Below are 23,783 nucleotides of genomic sequence, written 5' to 3'. Positions count from 1 at the left end.
AAATAAATAAATCAGAGAAGAAAGGTTTTTTGTTTGTTTGTTTGTTTTTCTTCATTTTGAAAATGAAGAAAAATGTTGAGAAGAAAATTGAACTTTCAGTATTAGTGCCAGGTATATGTGAAAATAAATCAGAGGGGGATTTTCTTTTATTTATTTATTTTGCATGTTGAGAATGAAGTTGAAATGTTGAAAAGTTTTAGTATTAGCACCAGACAAAAGTTAAAATAAATCACAGAAGATCGTAGTTTTTTTTTTCCCCATAAAGTCAAAATGTTGAGAGTAAAGTTGAGCTTTCAGTCGTAGTGCCAGGTATATGTGAAAATATACCACGTCCTCTAGTCTATCAAATTGTGTCCTGTGATACAACATATCCTCTGTGCACTGCATGTAACCACTGATACCCCTGCATCTGTCCACTATCAGCTTTTTCAGTTCGCTTGGACTTGGCAAAGTTTGTTGTTTCTCCTTCTGAACAGACACGTTTTAGGCACAATCTCTTTGAAGTCCTAACACTTATGGCCACACTGTGTTTATGTGCTTGAAGAGAAATAATTTCCTTGTTTCTATAAATGATTCTGAAGTATAATTTCACTAATTCATCTACACAAGCCATTTTGTAGAGGCAGCCATCTGCACTAAGGCAACCGCTGAGGCTGAAAAATGAAGCCGACGCGAAAGTGCCAAAAAATTGCAGTTCTTTGAATGGCCACTTGAGGCTGGCTCCAAAACAGTGTTAATGCCTATAGATCTCCATGTTAAAATGCCAAACTTTACAGCAGATATAAGCATGTTTATAGTCCAGTTTGGTCTCCATAGCTAATTTCAACATTCATAACAACTGTACAGAAGGTGAATTTTCATGTAACTCCCCTGTTTACGTTTTATTAATTCCTAAAGTTACGCATATTTAAGGATGGGGCCGCTTGAGTGACAGGCTTCTCTGTGAGACGTCCTCCACAGCTCCAACCTCGCATCCAAATGGGGTCACTTTTGGCCCAAAAACATGACCAAAATGCCAAACTCGAGGCTTCAAATGGCAGCACAAACACCATGGGTGACATCTTGGTAGCTACGTCCATTATTTGTACAGTCTGTGGCTAACACTAGTAGTTTGATTTATACTCACAAGTTTAATCTTTAAATGACAACTTCATTTTTGACATTTCGACTTTATTCTCAAAATTTTGTCTTTATTCTGGTATTGCAAACTTAAAAAATCTGCCTCCTCTCTTTTTTCCTCATGCCTATCCCTAATACTCTCATATAATAAACCACTGAAAATTGCTAAAAGTGTCCATCACAATTTCTCAGATTGTCTTCAAATTGTGTATTTCCCACCACCAACAGACCAGACCCAAGAGATTTCAGTCTGTTATCATATAAGACAAAGAAAAGCAGCAATCCTCATACTGGGAAGCTTTACTTTTGCCCAAAATTGCATTTAAACAATGAAATATTAAAACTGTTGCTTATTAATTGATGATTGATTAATCCATTAAACTGACTAATTGTTTGAGCTCCACAAGACATACATCTGAGCAACTATTTACCTTCCACATTCAATGTCCTAAACAAGACCCAAAATTTCCTGTTAAAGGGATAGTGCACCCAAAAATGAAAATTCAGCCATTATCTACTCACCCATATGCCGAGGGAGGCTCAGGTGAAGTTTTAGAGTCCTCACATCCCTTGCAGAGATCCAAAGGGAGAGGGGGTAGCAACACAACTCCACCTAATGGAGGCTGACGGCGCCCCAGATTAAATCGTCCACATAATTGAAACCACTAAATATCTCCATACTGCTCGTACGAAGTGATCCAAGTGTCCTGAAGCCCCAACATAAAAAGTTGTTTGGAAAAACGTCATTTGAACTCTGTTTTTAGCTTCATTGTAGCCTGTAGCTCTAACTGCCTCTCTATAGACCAAGATCACGTGTGTGCGCTTGTGCAAGACCATGAGACATGGGCACCGTGTTCATGTGTGTTCATGTGCTTTCGCTGGTCTCGCGTGCACACGTGAGCACGGTGTACAGAGAGGCAGTTAGAGCTACACGCTACAATGAGGCTAAAAACAGAGTTGAAATGACGTTTTTCCAAACAACTTTTTATGTTAGGGCTTCAGGACACTTGGATCACTACAGACGAGCAGTATGGAGATATTTTGTGGTTTCAATTATTTGTTTTTGGAGGTTTGAATCTGGGGCGCCGTCAGCCTGCATTAGGTGGAGTTGTGTTGCTACCCCCTCTCCCCTGTGATCTCTGCAAGTGTTGTGAAGACTCTAAAACTTCACCTGAGCCTCCCTCGGCATATGGATGAGTAGATAATGGCTGACTTTTCATTTTTGGGTGCACTATCCCTTTGAGATTTATTTATTTGATCAGCTCAAATCTCAAACACAGGATGCAGGATGTTTATTGTTTATTTTACTAGATCACATTAGCGTCTGCTATAGCAGTTGCTAACCTTCCTGGCTACATTTACACATTAAATAACGTCCAAATAATAACGTAAATACGACTGTGACAGCAAAATAAAGCTAATACAACACAAGCAAGTCAATTACGACACAGAGCGATCAGTGATATCAATAAATGGTTCAAGTGACCTCAGTTTATATGAATAAGATAAATCCAATGAGTGTGACAAACAAATGCAAACTAATGACAGTGAATTATTATAACAATATATAAGATATATTAAGATGTTGACGCTGTAGTTTTCCTTTAATAACAACATCCGAACTAGAGCTAAAAAAGATTAGTCGATTAATAAATGTTGCTGCTTATTGTCTTTTTTTAAAAAAAAAAATGCATAAAACAAAACTTCCACTGAAGTGAGAAGCATTTAAACATTTATCACCAGCATCCTAAGATGTGTAAATACTTGTGTAAAACACAGACATTTTTTACAGTGTGCGTGTGTGAAACTGGCGGAGAGTAATTACCAGAAAGGTGTTGAACATCACGGTGCCCTTATCTGAACCATTACTGTTGGATTTATCTACCATCAGGGAACCACTGCAGGTATCACTGAAAAGGCTTCTCATGTGTCACGACTGAGTTTTTAGCTCCGACCAGCGGCTCCACAGCCCACTCTGTCGGCTGGTCGATCCACAAAAATTTCCACACCCTTTGAGGGCCACAGTTTTTGCATTAGGAGGCTGAAATTTGGCACGGAGGTCAAACGTGTGTGTGTGTGTGTGTGTGTGTGTGAAGATGTGTGATTGTGCTCATGACAAATGGCTTAAAGGGGGGATCCGTGTACATATGTGGTTGCAGCTGTTGCAAATTTGTGCCTTTTTAATGATGAACAAAAGGCTTTGAAATCAGTTAATCAGTCATTAAAAACATGTTGAGTACAGTATATTGTAGGTGTGGTCAAGCTGAGTGTGTTTTTCTATTGTAGATGTTAAAGCTTGTTTCCTGTTAAAAGCAGTCGGAGTGACACTGAAAATCTTCACAGCTAATTCATTAATTAGTGGATGAGATGTAAGTATTGAGCGGACAGTGCTGATTTTAACAGCGCCCATTAAATTATCAAATACATTTAAATCAAAGATCATTTATGCTCCTTCCTTTTCACCAAACAACAAAACAAGCAAAACAATGGAGTCCTAAATTAGTCTATAGCATTTGTTGTTTACTTTGCCTGGATGGACTAAACAGCATTATTTATTTCTCTATCAGCCCAGTCTCTGATATGTGTTGTTATTATGATTCACAGACTTATTGACAATGAACAGACATCTGCTTTTGTGGACCCCGTAAAACATCGCTCGGAGCTCCTACATTAAAAACAAAAACATTTTATATTTTCATAATGCTGCCAGTCAGTGAAAGGACTGAATCACATTAGCTTCTGCTTCCTTTAGTTAACTCCCTGCGTGCATCCACCCTCACTAAATTAAAGAATTATGCTGCTGGAAGGTGAGCGGACAGGCTGATAGTTTTTTAAAAGAGGAAGAGGAAAAAGTAACCTTATCCTCAGATAACTGTGGTCATTACTGTTAACTAAGCTGAATGCTTTTTGCCTGTTGGTTATTTCATTCCTTATGAAGCTGCTGAAGTCACTGAATAGAGACAGAAAGGACACAGCACAGTTTGAAGGAAATTCAGTTTGGGAATCCTGCACAGATTGACATCCAATTCACAAACACAGTTAAACTATATCCAGTCTTATTCCAAGTTATAGGTGACACTAATGAATGTGACCTTACACAGTCCACAATTACTAATATTAAGATGTGTTTATTAATCACCAAAGGGGAAACAGGTTTGACTGCCCATGCACAGAGATGAATAAAAGAGACACAAGTCAGACCTGGAAAGACATACTGTTACACAAACAGTAATGCAGGGGTTTAAAATTCTGCTTAGAATCAATGCTATACCTACGGTGTAGGCTTTGCGTTGATGTAGAGTCTACATTGTACCCTACGCCATAGCCTGACGTGTACCTCCCCTGAAATGTAACTACAGGTCACGGCGAAGCAGATCTCCTGTCTATTTCTGTAAGCTGAAACCATTTCCCTCAGTGGAAACAAAACTAATATTTACTTTAATTTCACAGATAAGAAACAGTAAATTGTGAAGACAATAAAGCCTCCACAAAAATAGCATTTTAAGTCCTGTGTGTGATTTATCCTGGCTTCATATGAGTAGGAGAAATCTGCGCTTGTTGCTAGGCTAATTTATACAATGTAAAATGCCATAGGCTTGTGCTAATAACGTTAGCATGTTGTATTTGTTTATACAACGTGTTTAGTATAAGACAGTTGTTTTGTTGGTGAACCTTGTGAGTTGAAATGGTGCCAGATTCTTTTTACATTAGCGTTGTTAAATGCTGCTGTTGTCCTTGGCTTCATATGAGTAGAGAAAAAAGTCTGCTAGTCACTAGGCTAATTTATACAATGTAAAATGCCATAGGCTTGGGCTAAAAACAATAGCATGCTGTATTTGTAGGGAAAGTGTGTCCAGATAAAGACAAGTGCTTTGTCTGTGAATGCTGCAGGGAAATATGGAAATATTAGGCTTCTCTGGCTCCTCTTTGTGCTCCTTATGGCGTTTGCAAGAATCCACTGCGCTTGAACAAAAACAACCAATCAGAGCCAGGAGGAGTCTCTTTGACAGTGTCAATCACTTCTTGTGCACACATTGTGGTGCCCCCCTCCTCATGCATGCTCTCAACCTGCTAAACTCTATATCTTTAGCACATGGCTTCAGTTTTGGTTTTGAAACCTTTCAGGTCCTGTAGCTGTCTCCATCTCGGAAAAGTCACTCCGATGTTTCATCTTGTTTTATCTCGAGCTCAGTTTAACTCTTGCTTTATCTGTCTAATTCTGTTCACTTGTCTTGCTTGTGTATGCCTCCACGCTGTGGAGCGTGTGCAGTGATTAACACTCTGGCTCTGATTGGTTACTTTTACTTAGGCGCGGTGGATTCCTGCAAACAGAAGCACCGGGAGGAACCTGATTTTTTCACATTTTATCTGTCTCATGCACTAATGTCAGGATATAGTGACATATTCACTTTGGCTCGCTCTCTTCGTTAACATAGCATCGTTCTCTGTGAAGAAGATCTAAAAACCTGCTGTACACTACCTACCCAGAACCAAACAACAGGCCGTTACATTGACCAGTTGATCAGAAGCACCACTCCAAATAAATTATAATTGTTTTGAAACTTCTGGGTGTGTAAATAAGCAACAGTTGGCTAACAAGTTCACCATATCAGTGTAAAATGTGATGATATGTCAGTGTTGTGTTCACAAATTGTTTCCACTGCCCCCAAGTGGGCAAAAAACCCCCAAAAACAAAACAGTTGCAGTTTTAATAGAACTGATTGATTACTGATAGTATTTTAAAGTCGTAGTTCTTAAAATACTTCTAAAGAGTTTTAATACAAAATGCAAATAAAGTAATAATAATGATTAACGGATGGCAAATAAACTCATCCACACAGTCAATAGAGTGCAGAACAATACAGCCAAGACATTAGAAAGATACATAAACAGGATTATGATCTCCTCCAATGTTTATATTTAATATTACACATTCACACAATAGTTTCATTTCACTGTGTTGGTCCAGTAATGTCACACTCTTCATGGGATGCTCCGAGAGGATGTTCCCAAGAAAACCTAACGTAGAAACAAAAAACAAGGCCTCTGGTCAAACAATGAGCGTCAGTCACATCCAGCAGGATGCTCGGACAATAGACCCACCTTTTTCCTGGCCCTTTCCCTCGGTTCCTTCCAGGCTGCAGTGTCGCTCAGATAACAGAGGAGACAGACGGGCCTGTAGTCCGTCTATGTCCTGTTGTTCTCTTCCCCCCGATGTGGTTAGAGAGCGCGTCGTGAAGCGAAGAGGTCACAGGTTGGATCTCTGCTGCAGCCGCTGTGCTGAATCGGCCTGGAGTGAGACGCTGAAACCGGACTGGAGGATTGTTTTCATTTTTCTAAATTAGTTATGTATCCTCAGATATAAAACAGTGAATTAAACTGCAGTTTAAAACAGACTCCTACATTTTCTGCAGCTCTTTGTTTGGACACGTCCTCAGAATTAAACCATTTGAATTTACCTTTCGGAAAAATAAATCTGTGTTATGATCTGACAAAGCTTATTGTTAGGACTGGTTAGATTTAAGGGCCAAAAACTACTTGGTAAAATGTAGAAAACGATGGTGTTTGGGTCAAAATTACTACCTTGTTAAGGTTAAGGCACCTGCGTTGTCATGGTAACAATAATAACCACTAGTTAAAGGTTAAGAAATGACTGCAGGTCAATGGTTAAAAGAAACCAACATTAACTGTGATGGGAAATAGGAAACAAATAGGAGTTAAAGTCCAACAGCTGACCCATCCATCGTCCACCTGAACATACTGTGAGCTGTTTTTAGGGATTGGCTGAAGTGACTCATGTTTCTTGGAAGAACAGTCTTGTTATCTTTATACTTCATATTTTCAAAAACATTTCAAAGACTTGTTTGAAGAATTTTGTGTTTCTGGCTTTCTTAGGCTTTTTTTTGTTTTGTTAGAAATGTTAGCCATTATCTGTCTTTGCTGGGATGTATCTCCTTCATATTTCCAATATTTGTTTTAACTGAAGCAATGACAAACTAGGGAGGATTGTCTTTGCCATATTTTTCTGGCATAATTTATCTTGCAATATTCTAAAGAGCATCAAATGAAAGGTGAAAGTCTTGGCTATAATTAGAATGGACACAAATGTTTTCTGAACTTTGGCGATTTGGGATCAGTGTTGGGCTCCTTACCTCTTTCAAAAGTAATAATATTCCTTTAGTTATTACTTCTGCCAACAGTAATTTGTTACACTACTCGTTATAAAAGTTTTCAGTCACAACCCATAAAACTGGTAATTGCGTATCTCCTCCAAAATTAGGATGTGTGCCTTTGTGTGAATGTCAGGATCACCAAAAGTGAGTGCAGCTGAGGCTAGAGAGTGTCTATTGTCACCTTTCCTCCAGACAAAATTAAAGTAATGAGAATATTTCTGTTGCTAAGGTAAAGGTTTCCAACGTCCAAACCAGCTTGCTGCTTTGTGGCGTGCCTGCGCAGTGCGACGATTATGAAAACGAGTCTGCCGATGTGATTGTTGTATTTCAAGTCAGTAGTGATGTGACGGCAAAAGTAACTTTGTTACGAGTTGTTGTGTGCACTACTCATTACTTTCAAATCTTATATCAAAATATGCAAAAAGTAACACTTGCCCAGTATCTCTATTTATCTCTATCACAGTTTTATGATATGTTTAGTCTACAGACCATGTTTTAACTTTTGTTACTATGCAACTGAAATGTTAGGGTGACAGAGACCTTTTTGAAGAGGTGGTCTCGGTCCGGTTACAAACGAACTCTGGTGCGGTTCATTTGTGGTGAGAAGGTGTTCCGACCTGGATGTGAACCAACTGCAGTCACATGACACATTGTTTGGGTTAAACATGAGCATGTTACAGTCCTGGAGGATTATTAATGTGCACCTCCTCCTGTACTGCCTTAATATGCACATTCAGTACATCCAATGCATCAAAACATTGTTTTCTAGTTGGAGCCGCGCCTCGTTTTCAAACTGTATGGTTTGACTAAAATGAACAATGACAGCAATATAGTCCACGATGAGCAGCGCTAAAATCAACCTGTGTAGTTGTCCCTCCATTGTGACATTAGAAAGTGTCACATTTATCTTGCAAGTGTACTCTTCTTCAATGTTTTGTTTACTTCCTGGATTTTTCCCACATGGAAATTCTGACCAATCAAGAGCAGCTTTCTCACACAAGGCATTTGATCTGGTCTTCTTGTAAATGCTGCTGTGAGAACACGACAACTTTGTAATAAAACGCAAGACAACTCTAGGTCTGAAAGCACCCTTACAATCACAAAAAACAATCATTTCTATGTTGCATTTTTGTTTCCTTGTCCTCCAAAGGACTAGAAAATAGGTGTGTGCCAACCAGCCCCACTGTCCCCTACTGACATGCAGGAACATTTGTAGTTGTCGTATTCTTTATCACTGTCCCAGTTTTCCATCACCCTATATCTTTCCTTTGCAGCTCTTATTCCCTCTTCTACTCTGATCTAACTGGACATCATTTCCATACAGTCCCACAATAAGCTGGTTGAAACAGATTTACTTTATTCCTTTAACACTGATTTGCTTTTTGGATGGCCCTTTGCTTGTAGAAATCACTGTAACTCATGCTGTGTACTTAGCTGTGAAATATTAGAATATTTCATCACTGAGCAGAAAAAAAAGTGCAGCAGCAGACACGGTGAACATGGGGGAGACACACTGTACTCCAGGTTAGTTACAGCAGGAGCCAGCCTCCTCTGCTCTGCACTGGTTTCTGGCTGTTTCGTCATTTTGCTGATCAGCTGTTTGGCTCTGATGTGGTTTACTGTTTTTCCCTGGAGATGAACTGAAGTGAACTATCCTGAATAATGGACTACAGAATATTACTAGGCTGGACTGGTTTCATTTACTTATTTAATTTTTTATGTACATTCAGTCAGAAAACACTGAGCTTGCACGCTCTTCTTCTGCAGCCATTTCCTCCAGGCAGTATGAATATGAAGTAAAAGTCCTTCAGTCAGGCACAGGCTCTTTGCCAAAACATCCTGCGTGTAGCCAAACTCCTGCTCTACTGAAGTGTCACTGAGCAACACACGGAACACATTGAATACACTGAACTCTGGGAGCACTGTATTGATGCTGACCCCGACCTCTGGTTTGCAGTGCCCAGGTATTAACTCCACGCAGTTTAATGCAGCTCTGCATCTAAATTCAGTGTGTTTGGTGGAGTTAAAATCACACCTTATTAACTGAAGATTATTATGTAGATACAACTATTGTAAAGTAAGCTTCATCATTAAACTAGAAGGCCACCTGGAGAGCACAGACCTCTGCCACAGCCACGTCCTAACTTGCCATGTTGAAGGTGCAACATACGACATTCAGAACATGAATTTAGCATATATAAAGGCTGAATCCAAATGTCTGGACTTCACCGTACTTGCAGACTCATGGACTTTGCGGGCGTGTTCCCGGGAAGTCCGAGAATGCTAAGGGCTGTCCAAATCTACAATTCATCCAGTCAGCAAGGGGCTTAAAGCGGACTTTCTGCAGTCTTCCAGAGAGTCCGCTTGGGCTGCAGACTTCAGCAGACCTCACTGATTTAATGGCCCACGATTTGTGCAATATGGACATGATGTGACAGTTTTTTTTCAGTAACAAAGCTTATGTGTGTGTAAACAGTTACTGTAGCTTATTAAAACAAGACTTGAATTGTGGAGATCGTAAATAATATTCAACAACATCATGATACAGAAATATATCTAGAAGTATTAGGCTCTAGAGGGGAATCAAAATGCACTGTATGTTTGCAGCCTACCCGACAGGTTGCCTATATATTTGTAATGCCAAATATAAAGGCTAGAAAACTGACTAAAAAACAACAAAAGAAGATCTTCTGATATAACTAATAAGCCTAACTAGTCAGAGCTTGGTCCTTATTTCTGTTTTTGAATGTCTGCAGTTTATATGTTATACAGAAATGTATTTTGTTCTCTCACAAAACAACCCTACACATAGGATTTATATGTTATTATCTGCAGGGACAGATGGGCAGACAGAATATGACAGGACAGATCACCATGTACATAATTGTGATTGTCACACTAATGTTTCCATGGCAACGAGTAAAACAGTAGGGCTGTCAGCAGCTTGTGGTCTTTACCCTTACAGACTTAAGGATGGAGGATGTAGTTTTCCTGGTTTTTGTTTGGTTGTATTTTGTTTCTTTTTGACTTAGAGTTTTCAATTACATATTTTTTTACACTATGGTGTAATGTTTGCTTGTGTGGACCTCAGGAAGTGTGGTTGCTACCTTGATAGTGACTAATGGGGATCCAAATAAACAAATAGATTAAAAGGCACCAATACCATTTTAAAAATATCATTTTGGCACCGCTATCGGCCCAAACGTCACCCAACCCTTTTTCCAGCAGCCGCCATTTTGGCCCAGCCACCTCCATATTTACTTGTGAAGTCTCATGTTCGAACCATGTTCAGGCAGTCGTGGCTCAGGCGCATATTGTATTTGACAAAAGTGAAACATTATTTGTGTTTCCGCTCCGTGATTTGGACTTGCTCCAAAATTTAATGGGTCCTTCCTTGGCCCGTGCTACGCCCTTCAACAAAGTTTTCTTTAAAATTGGGGTCAGTAATTTTACTGTAATCCTGCTGCCAGACAACAAAGAGACAAACCAACAAACTGAAAACATGAACTCCTTGGCAGAGGTAATAATAAAGTTGTTCTTTTTAGTAAAAATTGAGTTTTAAAAGAAATATTTTTTCTAAAGCTTTTTCCTTCACCACCTCAAAACAGTTGATACATTTCAAATTTAATGTTTTACTCTTATCTTAATGTTTAGCTTGCTCATTTAACAGTTTAAAATTAATCCAAAAGTTAGTTAATTATTAATTAATGAAGTTGGAATATACAGTTTAAAAAAACATCAAAACAAATTATATTTCATGAAAATATTGTGCAGTACTGAGAAAGCCATTGTGGTCGCATACAGAAGATCAGACTAATGAGCAACAGGTGAGGATGTGTTTAAACTATAGCGACATCACAACCTTCACTTAAACCAAACAGTATCTGAGGATGTGATGAAATCCAGTATTGATCGCGGTTCTTGTTAGGCGGTGGGAGGCAGTGTGCCTCGTGTTCATTGTTTATTGGTCTAAATAGCTCAGCAGTGGGAAATAAAGGCTGGATGTGTTAGTGTGTCCAAGTCAGAGGCTGAAACCTCACCTTCCTTTGGATTTTAATTTCTCCTGGGTGCTGTAAATAATTTAACTTTGTCATTCATGCATTTTGCTGTTGTTTTATTTATTTTCATCCTTATTGATGTTTGTTGTCACTTAACATGGTGCCCTAATCTTGTGTCTCTGCTGGTGCATATTGACTTATTTTTGTTTGTCTTCACTGAGGTGAGACGCTTTTTAAGCTGCTCGGGTGTTTATCGAACCTGTGCGCATTTTACTTTCTTTCTTTTTTAAATTTTTTATTATGTGTCGAGCTGGAACTAATGATTGTGTGATTTTTATTTTGATTACTCGTTTAATGTGTAAAATGCCAGAGTACAAAGTTATATCTTCAAATAGCCCTGTTTTGTCTGTCTAACAGTCCAAAACCCAAAGATATTGAATTTACAATCATACAAAACAGAGAAAAGCTGCACATCCTCTAATTCAGTGTTTGACAAACTGGAGGTCAAGGTCACAAGATAAATCTGAGGGGTCACCAGATGATTAATAAGTTGGGGAAAGAAGATCATAATATTATTCAGCTACATGAAATTACGTCTGTTTGTATTTAAAAACAAAAAAAAGAAATTTATGTTTTCTTTTCTTGTAAAGTATGATATATATTTTGCTACTGGAATTATTCAGCGTAAACAATCTGAAAATCGCTTTATTCTTGCTTAAAATGCTCACACCTCACAGAAACAGTGAGTTAATTATCTTCTCAATGGGTCACAATCAAAAAAAGTGCTGTTTTGAACATAGAGTTGTGCAGATATTCATTTTTAGGAAGTTATCTGATGCCTTCAGTCAGTCACTGTGTGTCTTGATCAAGGGCACTTCAGCAGGACAGTGATATTATTGCTGTTGAGGGGATCAATCCTGCAACCTTCTGGGTGAAAGCCAATAGAGCAGAGTGCATCCTACAGTCATTGCAGCAGCTCCTCTTCACGCATGTTTCCTACATTAAAACGGACAAACGACTCCTGGGTATTAACCTCAACCTCAAATCTATATTCTCACACCAACAGTGGTTCCTGACCACTGCTCGTAACTTCTGACACTAAGGAAAGAGTGAGTAGTGGGACCGGTGCCTAAACAAATTGGCAGACATGCAATTAAACGTGGGAACTTCTTCACTGACTTCATTTATATTAGAAAGTTCATTCCTGGTGAGAGTGCAGCGGCTGTTCAAGGGCAATGACTTTTTCCCCCTCCTGCTGCATTCATTTCTCCTCATTTGCATAATGCTTGGCTGGTGGCTGTAAGGTGGCCAAATGCAGCAACATGTAAGGTTGCATTATATGAAAAAACACTTAAGACCCAAGAGGATAAACCTGCGCTGATATCAAACATTAGTGTGCACTGACTCTGGCGTGATTAAAGTGGTGTTGTCCATGTAGTCCAAAGGAGTGGCTCTTGTACTTCGTCATGCTAAGGACACCTTAATAGAAACAGTGCCTGCATGTGTAGTTAAGTTTTGTTCCTGGGACCACCGTGTTTGGGGATTTATTTTGTGCACAATTCATACTGCATTGATGAAAAAACACTCATTTTCATTATCTTTTTTATATTATTTATTTATTTCTTAAGTTCCAGTGTGTAGGATTCAGAGACATCTATTGGCAGAAATGGTATCTAATATCAATAACTATGTTTTCAACAGTTTATAATCATCCAAAAATAAGAATTGAAAATCATTTTGTTTTCATTACCTTAGCAGACTCCTCTCCACCAAGTCTGCCATGTTGTTTCTACAGTAGCCCAGAATAGACAAACCAAACATCTCTCCAGATAGGGCCATTCATGTTTTCCCTTTGACCACTACAGTTTTCTGACATGCTTGGCACATGGGAGAGGTTGCTGTTGGCTGCAATCTGCAACCTCACCACTAGGTGCCACTAAATCCTCCACACTCAACGTATCCTCATACAATAGTTCTTACAGTTTCTTACAAAAATGTGTACACTACGGTTCATTTGACATTTAACAAATTAGCGCGCCACAAACATTACATTACATACTTAGCGTGAAATTATGTACTTAACAAACTTAATGTAAAGTTATGTAGGCTAGGTTTACGCATGTAAAGTTACATTGGTTAGGTCTAGGGAAAAGAAATGTGGTTGGACGTCGTCACGATACGTACTTAATGTAAAGTTACAAGCTTAACGTTACGATATGTACTTAACATAAAGTTATGTAGTTTAGGTTTAGCAAGAGAAACATGGTTGGGCATCATCTTGTTACATTTTTAACGTTAAGTTACGTACTTAACATAAAGTTACATGCTTAGCATAATGTTACGTACTTAACATAAAGTTGTTGTGTGGTTTATAAAAAGAAACGTGCTGAAGTGTCGTGATGTTACCTACTTAACGTAAAGTTACATACCGAACATAAAGGTCCACAGATTAGATTTAGAAAGAGAAACATAGTTGGGCATCATCTTGTTACATTCTTAACATAAAGTTACATACTAAATGTACGTACTTAACATAAAGTTACGTGCTTAGCATAAATTTACGCTCTTAGCTTAAGCGTCAGCTTGTTACATTCTAAACGTTCACTTAGGTCCGAAATGTAAAGTCACATACTTAACCGAGTTATGTTGGTTAGGTTAAGTGTGTCATCATGTTACGTACTTAATATAAAGTTATGTACTTAATGTAAAGTTACTTACTTAACATAAACTTACATAGGTTAGGTTTAGGAACAGGAACATAGTTGGGCATCATCATGTTATGTTCTTAACATAAAGTTACATACTTAATTTAAAGTCACATACTTAAAGGAGCTATATGTAAGAAATCTAAAGCAAATAGTCGTAAAATCCTCCTAATATGTCACAGAGACTAAGGAATAATGTTCATATAACATACTGATCTCACCGACAACAATAGTACAGCCAGAATATTCGCATTTAAAAAAAAAAAAAAAATTTACGGTCCGCAAATCATGTTTATGTTTTGAATTTGTGTTTTGGCCTGTTGCGCCACCCACCGCCGTCTACCAGTCACGCAGTCAGTAGAGTCTCAGCATCAGTTACAGTTACGACTGAGCTACAGCAGCACAGCAAGCAGCATTAGCAGTGTCCCAGTACATAGCATTAGCAGTCTCCTCAGCTGTATCCCGGCAGCAGCGTTAGCAGCAGAGAAGCCGGACTTGCTCGAATGGTCCGCTGGAAAACTGAAGATCAAGGACGCGGCGACGCAGCTTTGCCACGGCAGCCGCCCGTGGGCAAACAAATCAGTCTCCAGTGTGCCGCTGTCCAGCAACCTCGAATCTGTAGGGGAGGGGGTGCGGACACGACTTGCAGCAGTATTTTGAATTTCAGTGCAGTAACCGTTTTGGCCACATTCTCACATACAGCGCCTTTAACATAAAGATACGTAGGTTTGGTTTAGCCAAGTAAAGGTCTCTAGGTTAGATTAAAGAAAAGAAACATAGTGACAACGTACATTAAAGTAATTCAAAGTTTACTTGGTTTCACACTGCTCCAAATAGGGGTCTCCCAGAGTCCTGTGTTTGTTTGACTCATCCACTGCCTGAACCTGCCTCCTTACATGGACTTTAGATCTTTATACTACTTCTTTACTTCCGTCATGTGTTCGCAGCCTGTTGGAAATACACAAATTACTGGCTCATCATAATGTACGAATTGTGGTTAATTACTTTTCATAGGTATAGGATCCATGCATGATAACAGCCTGACACACTGGACCTTAAAAGTAACTGATTATCAAACTGCAGCAAAAGTATTAAATCCTCACATTTGAAACAGTGACTTTTCGCTTGTTAAATAACCTAAATGATCATTTATCAAAATTGCTGTCGGTGGACTTGTCTATGAATCAAGTAATGTTTTAGAAACTGAATTAAATACCGAAACATTTTCAATATTCTCTTATTTGTATTAAAATTCGAATAAGCTTTTCAGATTCACTCTAAAGATGTGAATACATTTATCATGGAAATTCCAGTTGTCAGGGTGCTGCAACAACAAAGGAGATACTCACTGAAGAAGCCTAAGAAGTTTGACTTGCTCTAAAATTTATTCACTTTTATATGACTTCTGTTAAAGATGTTTTATCTGTCAATGGCCTTCACCAAACAATCAAACAAAAAGCCACCTTGCTAAAGATCCTTTCGAAACATTTAAAGAGTCTTTGCTTCTGTTAAGTCGTTATGCTCCCCCATAACCTGAAGCTGTTTGAATCTTTGACAACAGTAAAACTTCCTTGGCCCACCAGTCGGCAGGGCTACATGCTATTCAGGAGCTGAATGGGGTTTCAGACATTGGTAATTCTCCAAGGTCAGGCCCCAGACACGCCTACACTCTTGGAGGCTTTTCTGCCACAAGAGGCTGGAAGCAACGGTGGAAAAAGAAAAAATACAGACTAACAAAAGCTTACTTGGAAAAAATGGTTCATGTAAAACATAGAGACATTAGTGGTTTATGGACTGTTAGAAAAGATCGAGTGAGAGAGGGAGACTGTGCTTCTTTTATGTGGCTGTGTGAAATGTGAATGCACACAATATCTATGAGGTAAATAAAGATGTATGTACTCTGCGTACAGCATGAGTACATATGCATTAGTATATTTGTGTATGGATGTGAGTGTACAGTACAAAGAGCTGTTGTGTGTTTTTACACATGGTAAAACTCCTCTTTGTGTTTTCAGTAGCCACACTCTGTCATCTGCCTATCCATCCTGTATGGACATTTCTATATGCGAGGACTTAACCCTCAGCTCTGTTGCTATTTACTGAGGATCCTCCCTATGCTGTCCCTCCAATCCTCTGGATTTCCTGTAAATCCCTGGGGCCTGGCCAGCACTGGTGATTTGTGGTTGGCTAGTGGGCAATTGACACATTGATAAATCCCCCTCAGATGGGGTGCGATCCGTTTGAATCAATAGAGCCTTATCGGCTGACGGCCGTCATGGCCGCGACTCTGTCTGTTCACCTCGGGTCCCTCAGAGTCGGCCTGATTTGTAGCATTTGACAACAAACATCGTCACGCCACGTGGTTCGTCAGAGAGTCCGCGGGCGTAAATGAAGGCAGGACGTTGTCTGTCAGTGAGCAGCTGCAGAGAGACAGAGAGAGGGAGCTGGATACAAAGAGAGTTAGACAAAAAAGTCTGATAGGATATTCAAGGACTTCTTTTTTCATAGTAAAAATGCCTCATTTACAATTTTATAACCTGCAACCAGTGCTAGATAAAAGTAGAGCTCCTAACATTTTCTGCAAGAGTCGAGGGATTGAAATCGAAGACATCCACAGTACCATGAGCCTTCAGTGCGGCTTCTTCAGCTTCAGCCAGAGGATTCATATGGCTTGTGTCCACTGGCCAGGCTTTAGCTGTTCTCCGGCCTGTCTGGCTCGGATCCAGCTTCTCCTCTGTCTTTAGATCCAAGCCAAACCTTGCCGGTCCGCAGCTCAGCCAGCCACGTTTTACAACTTGGCGAGACACTGGCCAAAAGCTGCCCAAAAGCTCCAGTTTGCAGGATTAATGGTTACTGATTCTAAATGGAGCATTCCCTGCATGCGATGGAAAGTTTTGAGCAACATTTAGCTTTATTAGCTCGAGCTACTTAATGTGTATTTGATTTACAAAATAACTGATTTGCAGAAGAGCAATGAAACTGTCAAGTGCCATTTGTTTTATTGTTGTAAAACTAAATGCTGTGCATGTGGCATGAAATGTACTTGTTATTTTCAGATTTCTAACACAGACACAAACTATATCATACGGTCGGACCCTGCTGTCAACTCTGCTGTTTGTGAAATACACCCCCTTTTTTGGGTGGTTGTAGGCCTGAGCCAAATATCAGTAGCCTGCCAAAATGAAATATATTGAGTAAGAGCTGAAGATATTATTTTGTAAAAAGGTTCAGTTTGAGGGAAAATGCTTAAAAACAGGGTGTGAAGGGCACACAGAGAAAAAGTGACAATAATAGTAAAAGTGAGGCTAATAAAGATATCATATTTGAAGTCACTGCGAGTGAAACATTGTTTAAATCTGAATGAGGGGGAGGTTAACTAACCCTCTTCTGTAAAACTGAACACCAGGGATTTTAAGGAAGACAGTATTCTGTAAAAGAAGAGAAGTGGGAGCTTAAGTAAAACACTTTTCATTAAAACTGTAAGAGGAAGCTTAATGAAGAGTCTTTTAAACAGAGTGATGGGAGCCCTCAGGATGACAGCACTCGAAGAATTTATCTCCAGCACTAAATCCAGGCAGTTTATGTCAAAATGTGGATCACGCTTTTCAAGAAAGCCTCTAACCTGTTTTAGCAGCAGGGAAAGTTCAGGTTGAATACTTGTTTTGTGCTCGGCACCAGAAAATAAATGTTACCGGTGAACTTTAAGGATGAAATTTGTGGTATTCTGTGTTTTCATTGTTGTCAGCAAACCAACAGTAAATGTGTCCCATTAACAAATGCTGTGTATTCAAAGCCTGATGTCTGTGCCATTGACAGTGGTGGAGGATGTACCAAGAAGTTAAAAGTAGTACTACCACACTAAAGAAATACTCTAGTTCAAGTTCAAGGCCAGGGAAACTCTGCAGCACCACGATGCTTCATTTATATTGGTATTGACACATTTTCCCTTCATCAAAAACTGCAGCTCCTGCAAGTAATTTATTGCTTTTAGCCCTTTGCTGTTTTGATAATGTTTTGAATAATTATTTAGCCCTATTTTAGAAGCTGATCATATGCTCCTGTTTAAAAATCTGAATTTGCCAAATATAGATAAATGTAGTGGAGTAAGAACTACAATATTTACCTCTAAAATATAGGACGTATAAGATGGAAACACTTAGACCAAGAACCTCAAAATTCTACGATAGCCTACTTAAGTATGCTACAGTATTTAGAGACTGTTCATTACTTATGAGAGAGGAGGGGTGGTGCAAAAAAGGGAAAGTCAAAAAAATCTTACAAGCACTGGAGAAAGACTTATGTTTTTATTTTGGCTTAGGGGAGGGACATACTGTAGAACTTTAAATGACTGTATTTTGTATTTATTTTACTGCATATTGTTAAAGATAATGTGCATTGCAAACCTGCCAACAGGGTTAGAAGGTATATTCTTCTTTGAAGGTATAATCATAAAAGTTACACAATTTATTTTTGCCAGAAACTGTAAAAAACAGAAATTATTGTTGAATTTTCAGATTTCCAATGGTCCTTGAGGCCATTTTTCTCCCATCAGAAAAAACAAAAACACATCTAAGCTTAAAATCGTGATATTTCATCAAAATCACTTTAGGCTATTTTACATGTCTCATTTAAATTGCTGCCAAAAATAAACTGTCTGAACTAACTAACCAGCATGCAGCACAAGCATGAACAGCCAAGGCTTTTTTTCAACTCCAGGAATTAGTCTTACACTTTTAACTTCCAAACGGTTAAAGCGTAGGTTTTTAAAAATTGATCTAATAATTTATGGTGGACAGGGAGTCATGCATTTTCGCCCAGTCACTCAGGGCGGATCATGGAAAAATATTTGTAGCTTGGGGAGGATAAAACAAACAAACAAATAAACAAAAAAAATGAAGTCACACCCCAGCCACTCCCCTCCTCTAACAAGTTAAGAACAGTCCCTTAATAAACATTACCTGCAAACCAACCTAAAAAATAAATAAATTGAAATAAAACCCATGTAAATAACTTATACTTTGGACAAGCATTTTTAAGTAAATTGCTGTTTCATGTTTATTAATTTCATAATTATTATGTGAAACTAATGTTACTATTTGTTCCCTTAGTTATGGTATAACGGTTGGAGCTTTTATTTTGAAGACGTAATGTCGGTAGCAAGCGTAACAGCTAAAAACGTCGGAAAATGTCTATTTTGTGGTTGTTTGGCACCTTGCGAATGAGGACACAAGGTTTGTCAGTATTTCGTTTCATATTGTGTTTGATATTGAGTGATAATATCATGTTTGGTCGTAGTTGTGGTAAGTTCAAAGCAGGTGTGTGTGCGCGCTAGCATAACTGCTACATTAGCTCAATGCTAATAGCTGCATCCGGTCAATTAGCATTTCTTCGGTTAGCTTTGATAACCGTAAGTGTCTAGGCGAAATAAGGGAAAGTGTGACTAACAAAAGTGAGGTGAAGGTGCATTTTATTTGAGATTTATATGACATTTGAAGTTTTTTTTTATCTGGAGGAGTTCAGAGCGCTCTGGCAAAAACACAAGGCACCTAGAGAGCAGCGTAACGATCCATGCCGTTGCACTGGGCAACATGTTGCTTTATTGTGATCAACATGGCCACTGAAGGTTATTGTGAGTAGCTAAATCTCACATACACTGTCATGCTGCTTTTGATAGCACCAAATAGGTATTAAAACACGGTTAAAATGTTTTAAAGAGTTTTTAAAGTTAAAGTAACAAACAGACATCATTGAGAGACGGACTAATGCATTGTTTGTTTTGATCTCCTGGATGGGATTTGTAGATAATCTAAAAGATATAGAACATTGCCGGCGTTATCATTTGATACCAATACAGATGCTGTTTGTCACAGGAGTTATTTTGATATCTGTGCCATGTTAGTCATATTTTCTGTCATTAAAACTAGTTCAAGGAGCAGAGTATAGAAATTAGCTTTACAGAACAAGGCCATCCATAGTTTCAGAGTGAGATTGCAAAGAGCTTCTGTGTCTGTGTGTGTGTGTGTGCAGAGAGAGAGAGAGAGCATGTTGTTCACCCTTCACTTGACTGTCAATCCCAGGAGCTCCCGCCCCCTCATGGTGCTGGATTATGGGCTGAACTCGATCTGAATGCGGAGTAGCACTGAAGTCTGTTTCTGTCTGTGTCTGTTTTGTCCTGGTGTGTCACTCTTCTCCGTCAGTCTCCTCTGAAATAGATGTATTCATATGAAACAGACACCACACACATGCTGGCTGTTCACACCTGCTGATTCTCACAGTATGACACAGTTAGTCAAACACACACAGACACACACGGCAGCTCATGCAGTCCGTTCCCAGTGGACAGCTGGCCAGTGATACATGCACATACTCAGAAAGATACTCTGGCATGTTTCCACATATCCATTTGTTGTACAGCGAGGGTGACTGTTCTGTCATTTGGACAATTACAGTGATTGACCTAATGGGGGCGCTATAATTACTGGTCAACATTTATAACAATACATGATGTTTTTGATACAGTTTGTCCAGTTTTTGGTGAAACTTGCACCATTGACACATTTGGCTCAGTGTTTTGGTGCTGAAGTTTTTAAGAGTAATCTGGTTGAGATGATAAGAATGATTCCAAATATTAGAAGGGTGTTACCACTTTATCAATAACAGTTTTGATTGTTAATTAATGAAGAAAAAATGCCAAACATTTGCTGCCTTATGCTTCTCAAATATGACGACTCGCTGCTTCTTACTGTTGCACATGATTGTAAATTTAAACTAATACATTTGGGGTTTTTAACAAGCAATTTGAAAATGTCTTATTGGGCTCTGGGGAATTGTGATTGGCATTTTTCCCACTATTTGACATTTTATAGACCAAACTATTTTAAACAACTTATCAAAAAGACAGTTACAAGATTAATTAATGATGAAAACGATCATTAGTTGCAGCCATCCTGGAAAAATATTGTATCTTGTTACAGTTTTTAGGCATCATCTGTTGGGGTGATGTTTATTTGGACAAACTGTGTTATTTTCGGTAGAATTTTGGAATAAAAATATTATATTTGGATGAAAATTGAAACATGTTTGGTAACTTATACTTTATTTATTTGCATGTGATCTTTCTAGAAGGGACAAATCTTCTAAAATGCCTCATAATTGTTAAAAGTCCCAGTTCAGTCTGTAGTTCACAGTTCAGCTGATTGGTTTGGCATCCACCTCCCTGCTAACTCATGACCATGTATTGATTGAGCAGCAGGATGAAGGTCCAGGTTTAGGACCACATCCCTTCCTCTTTGCAACAGACTCGCGGTGTTTGAGACACGTTGACCTGCGAGGCGCCCTGGTCGCTGCTTATTGGGCTTGACACTGCTCGATGGTGACAACACTAATTGTCAACATCTGGAAAGTGCTTGCCATCCCTCAGCCCTGCACAGAATGAAACGTAGTGATCTGTCATAACGTGTCAGAGGAAATTAGCATCAGTCGAACGTCAGTGGGTGGAGGGGCAAGGGAGAGGGAGGAGAGGGGGTCGTCCCGCTGACATTATGTGAGGTTTTTGGAAGGAGGGGGAGAAGGGTAAACGGCTGTTAGGAAGGTCATTTCAGGGCAAAGAGATTTACATTGATGTGTTTCCTCTCAGAGTCTACTTTTACTGCTGCCTCTGTTGCTCTATAATCACGAGTACTACAACTATTGCTATTATTACCACTTCTACCTCTACAGTCAGGCATACTACTAGTATTACTATTGGCACTATTACTGCATTGCTGTATCTGCTATCAAAAGTACTAATAGTACTGCTAGTGTTACAACTACCACCACCACTACAATCAATATTACAGTTGTTACTATTGTGATGCTGGTACTACAGCTACTAATACTAATTTTAGTGTTATCACCACCACTACTACTACTACTACTACTTCTTACTCTAGACAACTACAGCAATTACTACTACTGTTGTTTCTATTACCACCTCCACTTTAGCTGCTACTTATAGCCTAATGATAGTGCTACAACCACTACTACTATTAAAATAAAAAAATTATAATATATACAATTACTTTTACTACTGTTACTGTTGTAATGCTGATACTACAGCTACTAATACTACTTATAGTGTTACAGCCACTACTACTACTACTAATAATAATAATACAAACAATAAAATAATATATACTATAGCTGTTGTTACGATTGTGATGTGATGTCTACAGCTACTAATGCTACTGCTAGTATTAACCACTACTACTACAGCAATTACTATCGGTATTGTTATTACGTCTTCCACTTAGCTGCTGCTAATAGCCTAATGCTAGTGTTACAATCACTACTACTACTATTACTGCAGATAATAAAATATGCAATAACTATTATTGTTGTTACTATTGTGATGTTTCCCTATAGCTAGTAATACTACCACTAGTGTGACCACCACCACCACCACTACTACTACTACTACTACGACTACTACTGCTACTACAGCAATTACTATTTCTATTGTTACCATTATCACTGCTGCTTTAGCCACTACCAATAGCACACTGCTAGTAAGCAGCAACCAAAAAGTCTAGTACTACTACAGCAATTACTACTACTATTGTTACTATTACCACTTCCACCTAAGCTGCTACTAATAGCCTAATGCTAGTGTTGCAACCACTACTATTACTACTACTACTACTACTAATAATAATAATAAAATAATAATATAATTACTGTTACTATTGTTACTATTGTGATGTTTTCTCTACAGCTACAAATACCACAACATCAGTTACTGTTTCTATTGTTACTATCACTTCTGCTTTAGCTGCTACTAATAGCCTACTGCTAGTACGGTTACAACCAAAAAGTCTACTACTACTACTAGTGTTAATACTTATCCTACCGTGGTTTCTTCTGCGCTTACTGTGACCACACCTAGGCTACAAGCACTATTTCACTACAGCTACAACTAATAATGCTGCTATTTTTATTGCTACCGATATGACCAGTACTGCAACAGGTGCCAAAACTTGTCTGTATTGCTGGAATTACAGCCCAAACTGCTGTTACTTTAACTGCAACTATTGCTGTACCTATTATCCTTGCTATTAGGTTACTACTGTGTTTGCTACGACCACTACCATTACTTCTACGAATGATACTACCACAATAATGGCATTCAAGTGTGTGCATTATTTGACAGTTTAAGTAAATCACTTGTATTTTTTGATACATGAAGACAAATACCCGTAAAAACATAGAAATCCACCGCCACCACCCCCACTACTACAAATAATGATGATGATAATAATAGCAATAACATGTATAATAATGATAGGAATATAACGTTGAAGGTGAAAGTTAAAGCTCACCTGCTGTATAAGGTAGAAGCAGCAGTGAATTTTAAAGCTGTTGGACCTCGCCTTGTAATTCAGACTTGTAGGAGCCTCAGGCAGGGCTCTCCCAAAGTCCAGGCTTAAGAAAAGTAAAGGGTGTTACCAGGCTTTGGCTTTACATCGACCTGTATGTGAGGCTTAGACCAGCAGCCAGCATTGAGATCACTTTTTTGAACCTGATTTATAGACTCATTTTTATATTCCTTTTATTCCTTCATGTAGCTGTTAGCCTTTTGTTCTTATCCTTCCATGTTGTGATGTCTTTTTACGGCCCTGTCATAATTTGTTTTATGCATCTAATGTGTTTGACTGGTTTACAGTTTGTACTTGAACCCTTTGGTAAACTCAAATGTAAAAACGGTAATTTAAAAAAAGGCTCATAAAATTCATTTTAATGAAAAGCAACAA

General features: G+C 38.7%; 1 protein-coding gene across 6 annotated transcripts in view; it reads left to right on the top strand.

The window, feature by feature from the left end:
* ldb2a (LIM domain binding 2a) overlaps nucleotides 1-23,783 on the top strand; it is a 127,646-nt gene that overhangs the window by 9,962 nt on the left and 93,901 nt on the right. The window lies entirely within an intron of this gene.

This window comes from Epinephelus fuscoguttatus, linkage group LG9 (genome assembly GCF_011397635.1).
Source record: "Epinephelus fuscoguttatus linkage group LG9, E.fuscoguttatus.final_Chr_v1".
NCBI lineage: Eukaryota > Metazoa > Chordata > Actinopteri > Perciformes > Serranidae > Epinephelus > Epinephelus fuscoguttatus.
The sequence above is the reverse complement of the archived record's forward strand: the minus strand, read 5'-3'. Positions and strand labels throughout refer to the sequence as shown.